A 15375-nucleotide genomic window follows, 5' to 3' on the forward strand; every position below is an offset into this window, starting at 1 on the left:
AGTAGGAAGAGGACTCAAATGATGAAGTTTTCTTTGCTTCATAAAGAGCTAGGCACTTTCTGGTTGATGTTATCTGACACTTGCATTCTATTAGGGCAATAATCCACCAACTCCTTTCTCCTCTCACCCTCCACACGCCAGCCCCCAAACCTTTCTACAAGTTGGAGGAATATCTTCTCTGCAGCTTTTACTCACCTGTATTTTGTTATCTGTTTTTGAAGGGTCATCCTGGTATTGTTTTATGAGCCGAGATAAAGCAGAGAACAATAACTAGATGTTTACAGAAACTGTCCCATATCCCTTCTCCTTTTCATCAGAAGCATTTAAGTAAATTTGGAGGGAGCTTCTAATTAACTCAGTCAAAATTAATTCCTCCCTCTTTTTTCATTGTTCTTATTGAAGTGGGATAAGGTTAGTTGTTTCAAAATCTAAATTAGTTTTAATATACTGCCCATATAACTTTTTTTTAAAAGCATATTTTAGAGTTCCTTCTTGGCTTCTGTAATTGAGAGCTGGAGAAAGAGGAGGGCAAACTTCATGTTGTCACACCTTCCTGATGAAAAGCATATCTATGAATTATGGAAGGTTAACTTCTGTTTCAGGGTTGTTATCTGATGCAAGATTAGTAATACCAAAGGGCCTTTATTATTATTGTTACTAACTAAAATTTCTAGATCTCTATTTGCAGTTGGGAAGGTGTGATGTGTTAGCTGCTATGTAACTCCATGAAATCAGAAATTCACAGTGACTTCAGCCAACCAATCCACCTTATTTCATGGTGAGTTACTCAAGAGTGGTAATGTTTGCATTGACAACTGTTAGGCTGACTCAGTCATGTAACCAAGCCTTTTCATTTGTACACAATCAGTAGGTAAGTGATAATTTTCCAACCTTTTAAAGATAAATATAAAATAAATGTAAGATCAAGGAGCACAATATTAGTTTTTGTATTATGTTACTTTCATGAACAGTGAATGTGAAAACCATGTTTTATTGGATGTATTGAGACCAAAGGCTTTGCAGTAATTACAGTAGAGGGTTACTTCCAAGAGCATAAATCCAGTTGTATTTGTTTTTTTTTTTAGTGTGGGTTTTTTTTGTCTTTTTTTTTTTTTTTGTGCATGTGTTTGGTTGTGGGGATTTTTTTTTTGTGCTTAAATCAGGTCAGGTTCACCCATATTGGTTCAGGCAAATGCAGTTGTTCTTTCAGGGCTTCCTGGGGCTTGCCTAATTATAGAAAAAAGAGCTAATTCTAAGTCAGGGCTGGCTCTGAATTCTTCAGCTATTGTATTGTTTCAGGTATAATTTTCTTTTCTTCACTTAAAATACATGCTTTTACTGTGTTATCACCGCAGCTATTGAAAGGAGTATCAAATATTGAGACTCTGGGATTACTGCTTTTCATACTCTCTTCGAGGATCCAATAAAATCCTGGAGAATTTACAAGAGTTCATTTCTAGGCGCTATGCCTTTCTGAATGCTGCATTCTTGTTAGTTTTCTAATGGTTGATTATTCTGTGACTTCTTGGGGGTGAACAAAAATTGATGGTGAATAATTGTTCCTTATGTAGCTGTCATAGGGGATGTCTTGATATTTACCAGTAAAAAGATGTGTAGAAGAGCAGTTGACTTGTGGCAGAAGGGAATAATTATGGCATTGGAAAGTGGTTGCATTTTTCTACCATGATGCCCAGTGAATGGCCCTCGTGGATGTGTGGGGTTGAAGCAGCTCATACGAAGCTCGCTCTTAAACTTCTGGAGTTTTCAACATCTGTGGGCCTTTTGTTCCCCAGAACTTAGGAAATGAACTTTGAGGCTACTGAACTGTTGTGTTTCACCTAGCTCTAAAAGGAAAATTACTTTTGTACATTTTTTGCCAGTTGTTGCTGTTTTGCAGTTGGTGTCACATGGGTACTGTATTTAGAATTTTGATGTTATTATATTTTTATCTTTTTCTAGCCTGTCTGGCTGCAGACTTGGCTGTGCACTGTGTATTGCAGTGCAGGAACCTAGCTGAGCTCCTAAAGAGCTAGAACTGTTTTGGTGACCTTTTGGAAATGTGCTCTATGTGCTACTGCTGTAAATGTTGAAACTTTAGCTACTGGGAGTAAAGGTGGCCCAGTGACTGAAAAATGTGAAAGACAGTGCTTCATTATATTGGCTTTTGAGCTTTATATATACACATACACACATATGTAATACCTGTATTATAAAGTGAAAAGTAGCATTGCAGAAACGGAACAAACGTCTCTGCCCTGCCACTCTTAGAACTCCAGGCACTTTGTTACAGGGGTGATTACATGGAAAACAACGCTGTATGGATAACATAAGTAATTAAATATAAATGTAACATAGGAATGATAATTAAAAATAATTTCAAAACCAAAATTCTTTTTAATCCTCACTCTGGCCTAAAAATAATTAGTGTTTTAAATAGATGTCAAACAACCATTACTTTTGCAAGTTCATTATTCTTTACGATAACAATTAACATGTATATAATGGAACTGAAACATGTTCACCACTCATAAGAGCAAAGCTAACTAGAATTCTGTTAAATGTGTGTGACCTTGTTTGGAATTGCCTCAAGCAGCAGGGAATGATCTGGAATTCTCCTTGAACTGGTATTACAAAAATAAAAAGCAGCCAAGGCTACCTCCTGTTTCTAAGCAAAAAGCAAGAAAAAATATGAATTTGCGAAAGCAGATTTGTTTTACAATATTTTGTCTCATTTGCTTATTAAACGAGGTGTTTAAATGTGCTGTTTAAACATAGTCAAGCTTATGGGTGTCTAAAAAAACCTTGCCCATCTCAGGCAAGGTATGTGTGTTTGATTTGTTTTTTTTTTTTTGTGCAATTCAACATGCATTAAGGGAGTAAGGCATATATCTTTCCAAAAATAAGCATCTTTGTTACATCATGGTCAGCTTTTCTTGACTTGTTCTTAATTTCTGCAGAATGGGCACTGAACAGAAGTACCCTATGCTCTTGGATTTTTGTGGCTACTTCTCAGACATTTATCCATTAGTAATGGTGGGTGGTCATTCTTGGACTTACTTCTCTGGTATTTTCTTCTTTTTCCCCTGATTTAGGTGTAGTTCAAATCAAGATTGCTGTCTGTATCTTTCATACTTTTGCCCTGTGTTCAAATGCTGAGCACCCATCAAACCTGTTTACTTCCTTCATAAAGCTGCTTTCCATAGGTAAGGAAGCAGGCTTCCTTCTCACGTCTGTGTTTAAAACTTAATAAGTAGTAAGATCTTCAGTCATAGCACCTGCGAGTTCAGAAAAATCAGCAGTTTCTCTCTGGACTACTTCATTTATTACAGAAGCAGTGAATGGACAGAGTTTTACTTGGTGGATGAGTCCCTTGCCAAGCCATGTGTAAGTGGAATTAGTCCTAAAGAAACAAGGTAATCAAAATCATTTTTCCATCTATAGTGTCACACATTGCAGACACACTGCTTCTGCTGTCCGAATACTTTAAGAGACAATATTTGATGTCTTTTAGAAAAGCAGAATGGGATTTTAAAAGCAGACCCGGGAATAAATGATGAGTAAATGCAACCAAATAATAAAAATGTTAAAGACATTTGGATAAAGCTTTCATATTTACTAGTGCTGTGGCTTAAGCCCAGCCAATAACTCAGTACCATGCAGCCATTTGCTCACCTCTCTCCTTTCTCCTCCTTCCAGGCAGGATGGGGAGGAGAATCTAAAGAATGTAAACCCCATGGGTTGAGATACAAACAATCCAGTAACTAAAGTATAATATAAAACTACTATTACTACCACTAGTAAGGTAAATATGGGGAGAAAATATAAAAGAGGAAAGGAAAAAAAAACACCCAAACCAAACAGTAAACACAAATTATGTGTTTGCAATATTGCCTTGCAATTTCATGAAGGTTCTGAAAGGCCAAACAATAAAATTGCTCACCACCTGCTGACCGATACCCAGTCTGACCAGAGCAGTGATCTGCCCTTCTGGGTAACTCCCCCCAGTTTCTATACTGGACATGACGTGCTATGGTATGGAATACCCCTTTGGCTTGTTTGGGTCAGGTGTCCTCTCTCTGCTTCCTCCCGGCTTCTTCTGCACTTCTTCACTGGCAGAGTATGAGAGACTGAAAAGTCCTTGATCAGAGTAGGCATTACTTAGTGACAACTAAAACATGGGTGTGTTACTAGCTTTGTTCTTGGACTAAAGCCAAAACACATCACTGCACCAGCTACTGGGAAGAAGAAAAAAAACAACAACAAAAAACCCAAACTGTTACAACTGAAAGCAGGGCAACTAGGAAGTAATAAGGTGGTACAGTGACAAACTCGGGTAAGGGCTATTCATCAGGATGTTTTCTGATTAATTCTGCTAGCATAGTAAAGGATCGGCCACTTGGATTTTTGTGTCTTTGAAAATTCCAGTTCAGGCAATAGTGTAAAGAATTGTGAGATTAGAAATAAAGATGATTAAAAAAAAAAAAACATTTGGTCTGGATGGGCAACTATTCAAACCAGTAGTTAGCTTTCCATATTTGCCTTCTGGTTGCTGTTAACTTTTTAGGTTTTTTTAGAACTTGAGATAAAAGTAGCTGGGATGGAGGAAGGCAGGAGGCTTTTAATCAAAGATTGTAGAAAGGCATTATTGATTAAAGCTTAGGATAAATATGGCCTCTCAGAATCTTATGAATTTTCAAGGCAATATTGTAAAGTTTTCTGGGTTGAAAAGTGTTTGGACCCCCCATTTTGGGTCACAGCTATGAGGACATATTTCTTGTGTGTCTGCTGAATTCTGTGGAAGGGGGTTCTGCAGGGAGTGGTTCTGGCAGCAGTGTTCTTGCTGGTAAGTCAGGTTCAGCAGCTCAATAAATGAAAGCTTTATTACGAGATCTGTGGTTCAAATTCAAAAAGCTTTTTTTGTACTCAGAGTGAATACTTTGACTGAAGTAGATGAATTCTATTGTAGTACTAATTCATTTAAACTGGTAGACCACATATAGCTCAGACTTTTATTTTTCTTTTTTAATTTATCTGTGTTTCAGTCTAGCATTGAAATTTGCTGACAGATTTGCCTTCTGCATATTGACTTCAGTTATTTTTGTACCAAATTGCCCCTTAAGCTTCACAATAGACACACTTCTTCATCTGGACCTACATCTGTTGCTTATCTTTTATGTCAAGCTCACAGACTGCATGTGTTGAAATATAGATTTTTTTTTTTGTATTACAGCATTTGAACCTACTTTTAAAATATAAGTATCTGAATCTCTACAGAATGGAAGACACTGTAAAAGAGCCAGTGAATGCTTGAGAAACGCCACCACCTCTCTCCTCCTCCCCTAAAGAAACAAAAACCCAACAACAAAATATATAAAACTAGTTCCATTGTCTTTACATCAAATGCAGTATTTAATAGTAATCCTTTACTCCCAAACTCCTGAACACTGTGTCAGAAATCAAATACTTGTTTGTCAAAAAATATTGTTTGGTGAAACACTGTTCTAAAGAAAGTTTGTTACAATAAAGCCAGGATCAAATCTTGATTTGAGTAGATTACCAGAGATCTTCCTGTGTTCCCAACTTATGTTACTGAAGTATTAATGCTAAATTACCTAAATGTAATATAATGTAGAAACCATCTTCTAAGCATAGTTGAGCTGAACAAAGAAATCATTTGCTCTAATTTGTTTTATAGAGACCTCTTGGCAGTATCCTGTGTTACTCAGATTGCAGTAGCAGAAGAGTCTGATCTCAAAATTAAAATGCTGAAATTTATTTTTCACATCTTTAATTTCCCAGTGTTCTACATCTTGGTAATAAATGAAACTGACATTAAGAAATCTGATTTTGTGCTGGAAATGGAGGCAAAGATGTATACACAAAGCAACAGCTGGTTGCTAATTCTTGCAGAAAAGCATTAACCGGTCTAATGTGGCACAGTACAGTTAAGCTGTTATGTGTTGGGCTTCCAATGCATGCTGGATGGGAAGGTGCTGTCTGAACCTCATGTAAACTCTTGGAGAATGCTACAGCTGGAAGCCTGCTTCAGCACTGCAGGGGTTTGGAGAGAAGGTCTGAGGAACATGTACTGTGGAGTAGAGGTGAGTTACTTCATAGGAGTTTTAAATATTTTCTGGACCTATTAATACATACTCAACTCTACATGGCTGCCAAGTCATCACCCTTATTTAATGTGTCTCAGTGATAAATTTAGCTGTCTTGATTCAGTAAGGTGCTTAATCATGGAGGAAATGAGTGGGAAAGCTCATTCAACAGATTTTTCCAGTTTAACAGCTTTAGGGACAGGCTCACAAAAGACACAAATCCTGCTGAACCCTTAGAGTGGGAAACGTGAATCTCCAGATAATTCTGTAGTAATCTCTGTTGTATTCAGACTCATAGCCAGTTGCTGCTTGATCATGAATGGGTTGATGTTGTTGAACATGCTTGTAAAATTGCTGTGTTTTTAAACCTCTTTTTGTTCTCTTGGCCTTTGGAGGGGTTCCTATAATACATGGCCTCTGGGATCTAAGAGCTACTTGTCAGGGTGCACTATTACTTCCTACTCAGTCCTTGCTGTGCCAGTCTGGGTATATCTGAGATGACATTGCTGCCTTCACCAAGTTCCTCCGCCCCTCGAAATTTCAGTGCTCAGAATATTCACCTGCACTCAGGTATGGTCCTCAGTGTCACCTAGGTTGTTAATCTGATCAGAAGATTCTTGGAGACATTTTCTCGCTTTTGCTTTCTGAAGATTTTTACTCTGTGTATGGAAAAACTGGATATTCATTGTCTTAGCACCACAAAGTCAATGACCTTGTAGTGTGGCAGTCATGTCTGAAAATGAGAAGGATTTAGGTGCTTACTGCAAGTGGCATTTCAACACTTGGCATTCCCTGGAGCAGAACCAAAATACAGTGATCATTTTCCTGTTTTCTTTTCTTACTTTTTCACTGCCTTTCCCTTGTCCCTAAAGATCTGGGATGTGATTAAAAATTGGAGGAAAGTGACTAGGCTGAAAATTCTCTTAGTTTCTGTAAGGAATTCCTTTGTGGCTGTGCCTCACCATTTATATATCTAAGCTTCTGGCTCAGTGCAGGGAGGTGTCCAAATTCCTGGGACTAGCACTGATCCTGATGTCCCTTCTGTAATTGTGAGTCCAGGGTGGACTTCTTTGAAGGTATTGCTCTAGGATGGAGACCTGGGAAGAGGTAATTCTTCTGAAAAGCTTTAATTAAAAGAATAGCGAAATAACAATCTTCAGCATATTGTTTGGTTTTTTGTTTTTTTTTAGGCAGGGTTGGCAATATAGTTACAAACAGAACAACTTGGAGTTATTACTGGTCAATGTCTCAGATTAATCCATCATTTCATACTCTAAATTCACTTTTTGGAGTTTTATATCTGTATTATGATTTGAAGAATCCAGGTATCATTTTCCACAGGAGTTAATAAAAACTTCATGGAACAAGAAAGATAATGTAATGGGAAGAAAAAAGTTACCATGAAAAATCTGTCTAAATGAAATCTGTAATTGATCTCCTCAGATGTTATGTCTTGAGGAACTGGCCAAATTTTATTGTGTATTTCTTGTGAAATGACTGATTACTAGATAGATGGAACATAGCAAATACCATATACCATATATTTTATTTACCTAAAGGCTCATAAATTCAATGTCTGTTTGGTTTCTCAAACATGGTATGTTAACGGATTCCTTCCAGGAAAACAAAGTCCAACTACAAAGTCATCAGGTTGAAGTGTTATCCTTTCAGATGCTTTTTCAACACAGTTCATTCTTTGGTTGTAAATACAAACCAGATGCAGTACTGAATTCTGATTAATTGTTAGTCAAAATGTATAGCATGCTGAGCATGGAAGGATCATGGGCATCTTGGGTTGCTAATGAATTATACACAACGGTCTACACAAAGTTGTGCATATAAACAAACTCTTAAGAACAGCATATCCTCTGATAAACTGTATTCTATTATAATTAGCAGTGTGAACATCACAGGGATGTCAGGTCAAGCATTTGATAGAAGAATGTGTATGTATTAAATTGTTTGCATATTTATTTTAAGTTAGCTTGTCAAAGATTGGGAGAGGAGAGCGAGGTTACTGTGCTGCTTCTGCTTAGACCAGGCCCTGGAAAATGAATGTATTTTTATTACAACAGTGTCGCTGCAGCATTCTGAGGCAAATAAATAACTCTTCAGATAAATAACTTGAAGCATATATAATGACTTGAGGCTATATGTCAAATCACTAATAGAGTACAATGAATCACTTGCTCAGGCAGTCCCTGTGTTTGGAGCAGCAATTCATTCTGCTAAGTGTACTTACTCTGGATGTAACATGTATATAATTCTTTTGCCTAAAACAGTTACTTCTTGTATCTCATCCTGTTTGATGAGTTCTGTGGCAAATAAAAGGTGAACCTATGTTGTGCCCTTTTGAGGACCTATGGCAATATATACTACACAGCATTCCAACTTCCCTGTTCTACTGGGGAATCTTTCTGCAGAGCTGACAGGAGCTATATAAGAGCTTTGCATCCTAGAGAAATAAGCAATGATCCAAATAAGCAAACGACATCTCCTCTAATTTATATAAATCTTAGAAGTGCAAAGTTTTAGCACCATTCAGATGAGACAATGTGAAGATTTTTTGTTATGTTAGCTGAGAATCAGGTGAAACCTAAACTTCTCAGAGTACTGCTGTGTAAACATACATGATGCTTTAACAGAAATAAAGAAAAGCTTGTATACCTACACATTTTCAAAGTTCTTGTTTATTTGCATTGAAGTTGGGGGGAATGTTGCTGCCTTTTTTTTTTTTTTCTCTTCCCCTTTCTTACAGGCAATTACTTGGAGGAAGTATTCCCCCTACTCCCTTCTGTGTGTCTTATGCCTGTAAGCCAAGAATTAGCACGCTGCTCTGAACTTCATCATAGATCCAGTCTGCTCTTACAAACTAACTTAACAGGGATTTCCAGAGCATGGTGAGGGTGTGACACTTGTGCAAACCTGATGATGATCCCACTAACCACCGTTACCTCTTAAACTCCTGTAGTCATTTTTTTGACTGGGCAATATGGAGGAGGGAAGGAAATCCCAAATATTCGACCTGCTTCCCTCTTTAGCAAATGGTCTTCACCTGTGATAAAGTGAGATTTGTAAAAGGCTGTGCAGTTCAAAATTTACTGCAGGGAAAGGTGTCTTTGTTGGTGGTTTACTGAAACTTTTGCACATATCATTCCCATTTACTCTTACTACTGTTAGAGAGGTGAATGAGGTGAAATATCTATTTCTCTCCACTCTTTGAAGCTTTTTTTAGAGACAACATTGTATTCCTGAGTGAATAACTTGCTGCCAGGTCAAGTGGAGTGTGTCGTTTTTTTGTGTGCACACAGCTAAATCATAGGATTGGATCCCTGCTTTCAAATAAAACCAGTGAAGTTAAACCTTTCATGAGTATGATTCAGTTCTTGCTGAGCTCAGTGGGAGTTTTGGCTAGGGGAAAAACTGAGAACATTCACATTAACTTTGATTTCATTCAAGCTCATTTTTGGAAAAACAGCTGATCAACCAGAATACTGTGAGTACCACATCTGTGAATTCTAACGGCTGCTTCTACTGTGTACAATTACTGTGAAACAGCTTTGAAAAATCTTAACAGTAGAGAGTTTGAGCCTTTGATTCCTCTCACTGGAATTAGTGCAGTGTTTTGTGAGTGCACACAGAGTAACAGACTATTAATTGCAGCTGTTCCTCACATTATGAGCACTCTCCTGTCGCTGGCATGGTGTGAAGGGGAAAAATTTGGGCTGCCACAATTTGAAATCGAGCATTCAGCCTAGCTCCTTACAAGTTGTGGTGTCAGTGGGATGAGAGGAATTAGCAAATAACTTCTAGGAAAATCAGTGATGGAGTACTTGAACAGCAGAAGCTCCATTTGAACACAGCAAAGTTAACTTGTGTATGTCCTGTACAACAAGCTTTCCCACCAGCATGCAGCAGTGAAGAAATCTCAGAGCTGCTGCTGCAAGGAGTCATGATCTCCTGGCTTGTGTGAATATTCAGAAAGAAACTAACTGTGATTGTCCAAAACTTGTTCATAGAAATAAATTACTCTGCAGGCAGTATCATCATTTTCACTCATTCTGGTCCTTTGATATGTTGCAGTGTGTCTCCTGCAGAAGAGATGAGGCAGCCAGGGTAGGAGAGGAGTCTCTGCAGGCTCCAGAAATGATGGAGAAAGGGAGGATGAGAGTACAGTTCAGATCAGGCATCTAATTCAGATGTTCTAAAAAATCCTCTGAAAGGAACCTTTTTCCCAGTGGTTATATAAGAACTGAGAGTTAGGTGATGTGAGTTTTCCTCAGAGTATTAGTCATAACACAGACACTGTCTTGAAACATTTCCATTTGACACATCTGTACTTTTAACTTTAAAAAAGGAATTGCTTGGCTCTGATGAGACTCATGAGGACTGTAGGACTGGCTTCTCTGAAATTTTCTTATGTGAAATATTTTGCAGTCCTCTGTTATTTATTTCTCCTAATTGCTCAGTATTGGAAAACTTGGTCAGAGGGGACTTGTCATTTCAGAGAGATAAAAAACAAAAACTTAATTGAAAGGCAAATGATTTTTCAGATTTATAGTTTTCCAAGACTAAGAGTCTGTGTGAGTAACTTCAAATTCATTTTCCTGTAGAGCTGCTCATTGTTTGTTACTCAAATCTCCACGTGTTGCTCCTCACAGCTTTTCACTTTACTTGCAAGATGTTATTTAGCTGTATTTTCAGCTGCCTGAGAGAACCTAGAGGCGAAGTTATAATTTCAAACTTGGGGGGGGGGGGGAATGTGGCCTTCTCAATCTTTCTTGTACTTCATATAGGCAAATCTAAGCCATCTATGTAAGCTGAATGACAAATCAAAGTAACAGTCCTGTTATTTGTCTTAGAATCATAGAATAGTTAGGGTTGAAAAGGACCTTAAGACCATTTAGTTCCAATCCTCCTGCTATGGGCAGGGACACCTCACCGTAGACCATGCTGCCCAAGGCTCCGTCCAGCCTGGCTTTGAGCACTGCTAGGGATGGAGCATTTGCCATTTCTCTGGACAACCTGTTCCAGTGCCTCAGCACCCTCACAGGAATGAACTTCTTTCTTATGTCTAACCTGAACTTCCTTTGTTTATGTTTAAACCCATTACCCCTTGTCCTGTCATTACAGTCCCTTTTCCTTCAATTATCTTATTTTGACCTTTGTTACCATTGTGTAACCAGAGACCATGTGGTGGTTATAGGACTTTGAATACTGCTAATTAGGTAATTAAGAGTGCATTGAGGGAGTTATTCAGATATATGAGGGCTTAACATATGGGGAGTAGCATGGGCAAAACCAACAGAGAGGAAACATCATTTGGCTTCTGAGAAACAGTTTATCTGGGGAAAGAAAGGTGAGTGGCAGGGATAGCATTGTGCTTTCCATCAGGGCTACAAAGAGCTTTGATAAACAGAATATGGCTTGGAAATTATGTAGACTGGTATTTTATGGAAAGGAGATGCGACATGATTTGTCTATCTATGATGTTAGTACAGTAGAAAACAGTTGAATACAAAGAAAGAGTTGTTTTATCAAAGAAGCAGCATGATCCCTACAGAGATTAAAGAAGGAGTTATGGTCTCTGAGCTACTGGAGATTAAGAGGCAGATGCATGAAACTTGTGTGAGGAGAAAAGCAGTTTTGTTCTAGCACAAAGGGTGTGCCAGGTCCTTTCATTTCTGTCAGCAGTGACTCTTTTCTGATCCAGGCAGAATGTGGGAAATTAAAGTTCTTAATGTGTTTTATTGTTTCTTTGTTGAGTATTCTTGGAAAACTTGTAATGAAAATACGGTTACTGCATGTATAAAGCAAGAGACTGCCTCACAGAGATGGAGATCTTGCCCAAAGTTACTGGAGGAAGGAGAAATGGTTTCCTTAAGCTGAGTTGCTGAGAAGAGCAACAGTTTTGGTGGTGTTGCATCAATGAAAACAGCCAAAACCAGTGCCGATCCTACTGTGTTTGAATAGTGTTTGTACTCTTAGGCTTTTGCAACTGAGCTCTCACTTTAAAATCATAGAATCACAATGGCTTGGGTTGGAAGGGACCTTTATGATCATCTAATTCTAACCCTCCTGCCATGAGCAGGGGCACTTTCCACCAGACCAGTGTGCTCAAAGCCTTGTCCAACCATCCCTTGAACACAGGCAGGGTGGGGCAGCCACAGCTTCTTTGGGCAACCTGTGACAGTGCCTCAAAACCCTCATGGTGAAAACATGAGACTTGGTCTAATTTTGGTGAGAATGTGCTGTATAGGAGTGCACACATGTCTTGTCCTAAATGCCCATGGACAGATTGCCAGAGGAAAGTGCTTATGCTCATTGCCTGGAGTTTTAAAACTGGCAGCAGATCAAAGCTGTGAGTTAAAAATGTACAAGTATTGTGGCAAGGATTGTTTGCTTGCTTGCTTTTTTTCTGGTTAAATACCTCTGTTCCATCAGATATGAAAATCTGAAGGGAAGGCAACAATAAAACAGTGGGGGGAGGTGATTTGTTCCTGAATAAGTCAAAGGAGAGTTATCACTGATGCGATATGCAGACAGTTTATCTAAGGAAGGACAAAGACATCAAACTGTTTAGATAAACTCTGAATTATCATAAACTCCATTTCACATGAGAAATTGTTATTTTAATTCAAAAGGAAATATTCATAAGCCATCTTAGTTTATAATTTGAATATAATACAATGAAACTTGTTAAGCAGGATTTCTCTTTTTATTTTTGACACAACAGGTGGCTTTGTAATACAGTCTTAACAAAGTAGCCCTTAAGAAATAATAATCTCATGAATTTTAAGAAGAAATTCAAATGCACACCAAAGATACAGAAATAGGGTCTTACCTTATGTGGTGAAGAAGTAAAAGCCTTTTCCAAAGGCCAAGGGAGTTTGTGAGAAAACTTGTATTGGCTTTGGTGAGTGGGTTAGTTTGGGGTTGAGCAAAGCTAGAACACATGTAGTTCCAAGCTAAGGGTGTTTGCATTTTGATCAGTGAAAAGAAATGTTTATGTTGTGAGAAGATGATTTGAACTCTTCTGGTATGCAGCTGGTAAGAAAATTCAGTGTTTATTGTTGGGGTGTTGGGAAGTCCAATACTACGTAGTGATGAAACTGTGTTTTAAGTGCAAAAATTTACCATATGCTTTAATCTAAGCTTTATCATACAAAGCCAAAGTGAAAGAGTAAACAACTTGCTGTGCAATGAGCATAAACTTCATTTGGTACTGAAATAGATATTCTAATTCAGTTGTGCATAACTATTTGCAAGCAGCCTCTCCAGAGTTACAACTTTTTGATTCCATTTTATTTTGGTGAAGTTCTTTCTGAATTTGTGGCTGAGGAAAGAAACTGTCTCTTCATCTTCAATTCCTGGTACGTCTTGTTTCATTTAATTAGGTGATTCATCTGCAGGGTAATGCCACAATTGTCCTTGATGAGATTCCATTAAACACATGGCACAGACACTCCTTTTTATGTTTTTTAAAATAATAATGTAATCAGATGTCATGTATCAGATGGTCAAGGTTTAGGTAATGTCTTTTTAAGTGAGATATCCAGGTTGGAGCAATCTAAGAGAAAGAATGCTTTTCAGAACAATTTTTTTTTTTTTTTTTTCAGCCATTGTTGCCAAATCTCTGAAAGTGAAAATTTGAGTTTAAACCTGGGATTTTTTGTTCAACTTTGTCTTTGAAAGAAGTTTTAAGTCTCTCTGTGATATCTCAGTTTCTGCTATGTTGGTAAATATGCGGATGCAGCAGCTCTGCTGCATCTGACCTGCAATCAGTTAAACTTGGTGTGGGTGTTAATAATCTTATTTTAAAATTCATTCTGCAATATATAGCAGAGCTGCTGTAGAGGTTTAGTGAATAATGAGGAGTAGTACGAAATAATCTATGCTTTTGCCAGTTGGGGAGGAATACTGAGTTTTGAAGAGGCTTAATGGCTTTGGTGGTAGTTAGAGAATGGTCATCACAGAGGAGGGAAAGGTCAGCACAGTTATAGGGCTAACTATGTTTTGGGTAAATAAATGGCAGGAGGAAGCACCTTCTGCCTTTGTCTCTGTAAGGTTCTGTTTGAGCCTAAGCCCTGTAGAGCTCATTCCTATACAAGCTTTACCCAGCACTCGCCAAAGTGAGTTGGGAAGTTCTCCAAGCTTCTTCAGATCATGTCCAAGGTTGTCTTCCCTACAGCATAGCTGCTACTTGTGGACAGCCAGATTCTGAGTTGTGTATCGCCCACTAAAGCTAAAATGGTATATTTCAGGGCTTTGAGAGATGCTAGTTATTTTTAAATGACCTAAACGATCACTATTGTGGAGGACACTAAAAGTGGAGGAATTTTCCAGATCCTGTTCCTGTTTTTTTAAGTGTGAATTTAGTAATTTTTCTGTTGTTGTTCAGTGTAATTCTAGTATACTGGTTTTGCTAATGTGTTAGTATGTCTCAGTAGCAAGCTGCTTAATGTATCTTGAAATAGTCTATTCTTTCTGGCATTACAGAGGACATGCAATTATAGATGTTATTCAGCATGTCTCCTGTTATTCCCTGAAAAGTATGAAAGTAGAAATTAATAAAAAGTGGTTTAAGTGTATATATATGGTTACAAATGAGATTAAGACTGTGTGTACTCACAGGTTTGTCTTTTTCCCACTGACTTTGCTTTCCCTGACATAAATGAATGAGATGACCTTCCCTTGCAGAATAAAGACAGAGTGGGTTAGGAAATGTGTATAATTTATAACATGTTCTCTGTAGTTAACACTGAATCTCGTATACAAATCACATCATTGCAAAAGTCAGGAAAAATTTTCAGTGCTGTGTGATGATGCAAACCAGAGACTGTCAGTCTCGTATCTTCTCAGACGTGGGTTAGATGAAAAATAGATCTGCCACAACATGAAGATATCACAAAATATTTTATTGAGTTTTGGGCCAGAGAAACAGTGTGTGAGTGTGTAGAAGTGATCCATCTTGACAAGAAACACAGAAATCTATAGCTTTCCTTTCCTCTTGGATTGTTTTGGAAACCTCTTTGTGTCTGTTATTTTGCAGCTTGACATTTAAATGCTGACTTCCTTAATTTGGTGCAGGTCACCAACGTATATATATTTTATTTTTAATGTTCACGGACGACATCAAACCCCACAGATTTTTCAGCTTCTGCTGGATATGTTCTGTTTCTCTAGAAGTTATGGGCTTTAAGCAGTGCTGCAGGTGGGGCATAAGGAGCAAGATACAATTTCAGGAAAATACACGTGATTGTCACTAGCT

The sequence above is a fragment of the Pezoporus occidentalis genome, unplaced genomic scaffold, assembly GCF_034315485.1.
Source record: "Pezoporus occidentalis ecotype Australia unplaced genomic scaffold, CSIRO_AGI_Poc_V1 ctg8, whole genome shotgun sequence".
Classification (NCBI taxonomy): Eukaryota; Metazoa; Chordata; class Aves; order Psittaciformes; family Psittacidae; genus Pezoporus; species Pezoporus occidentalis.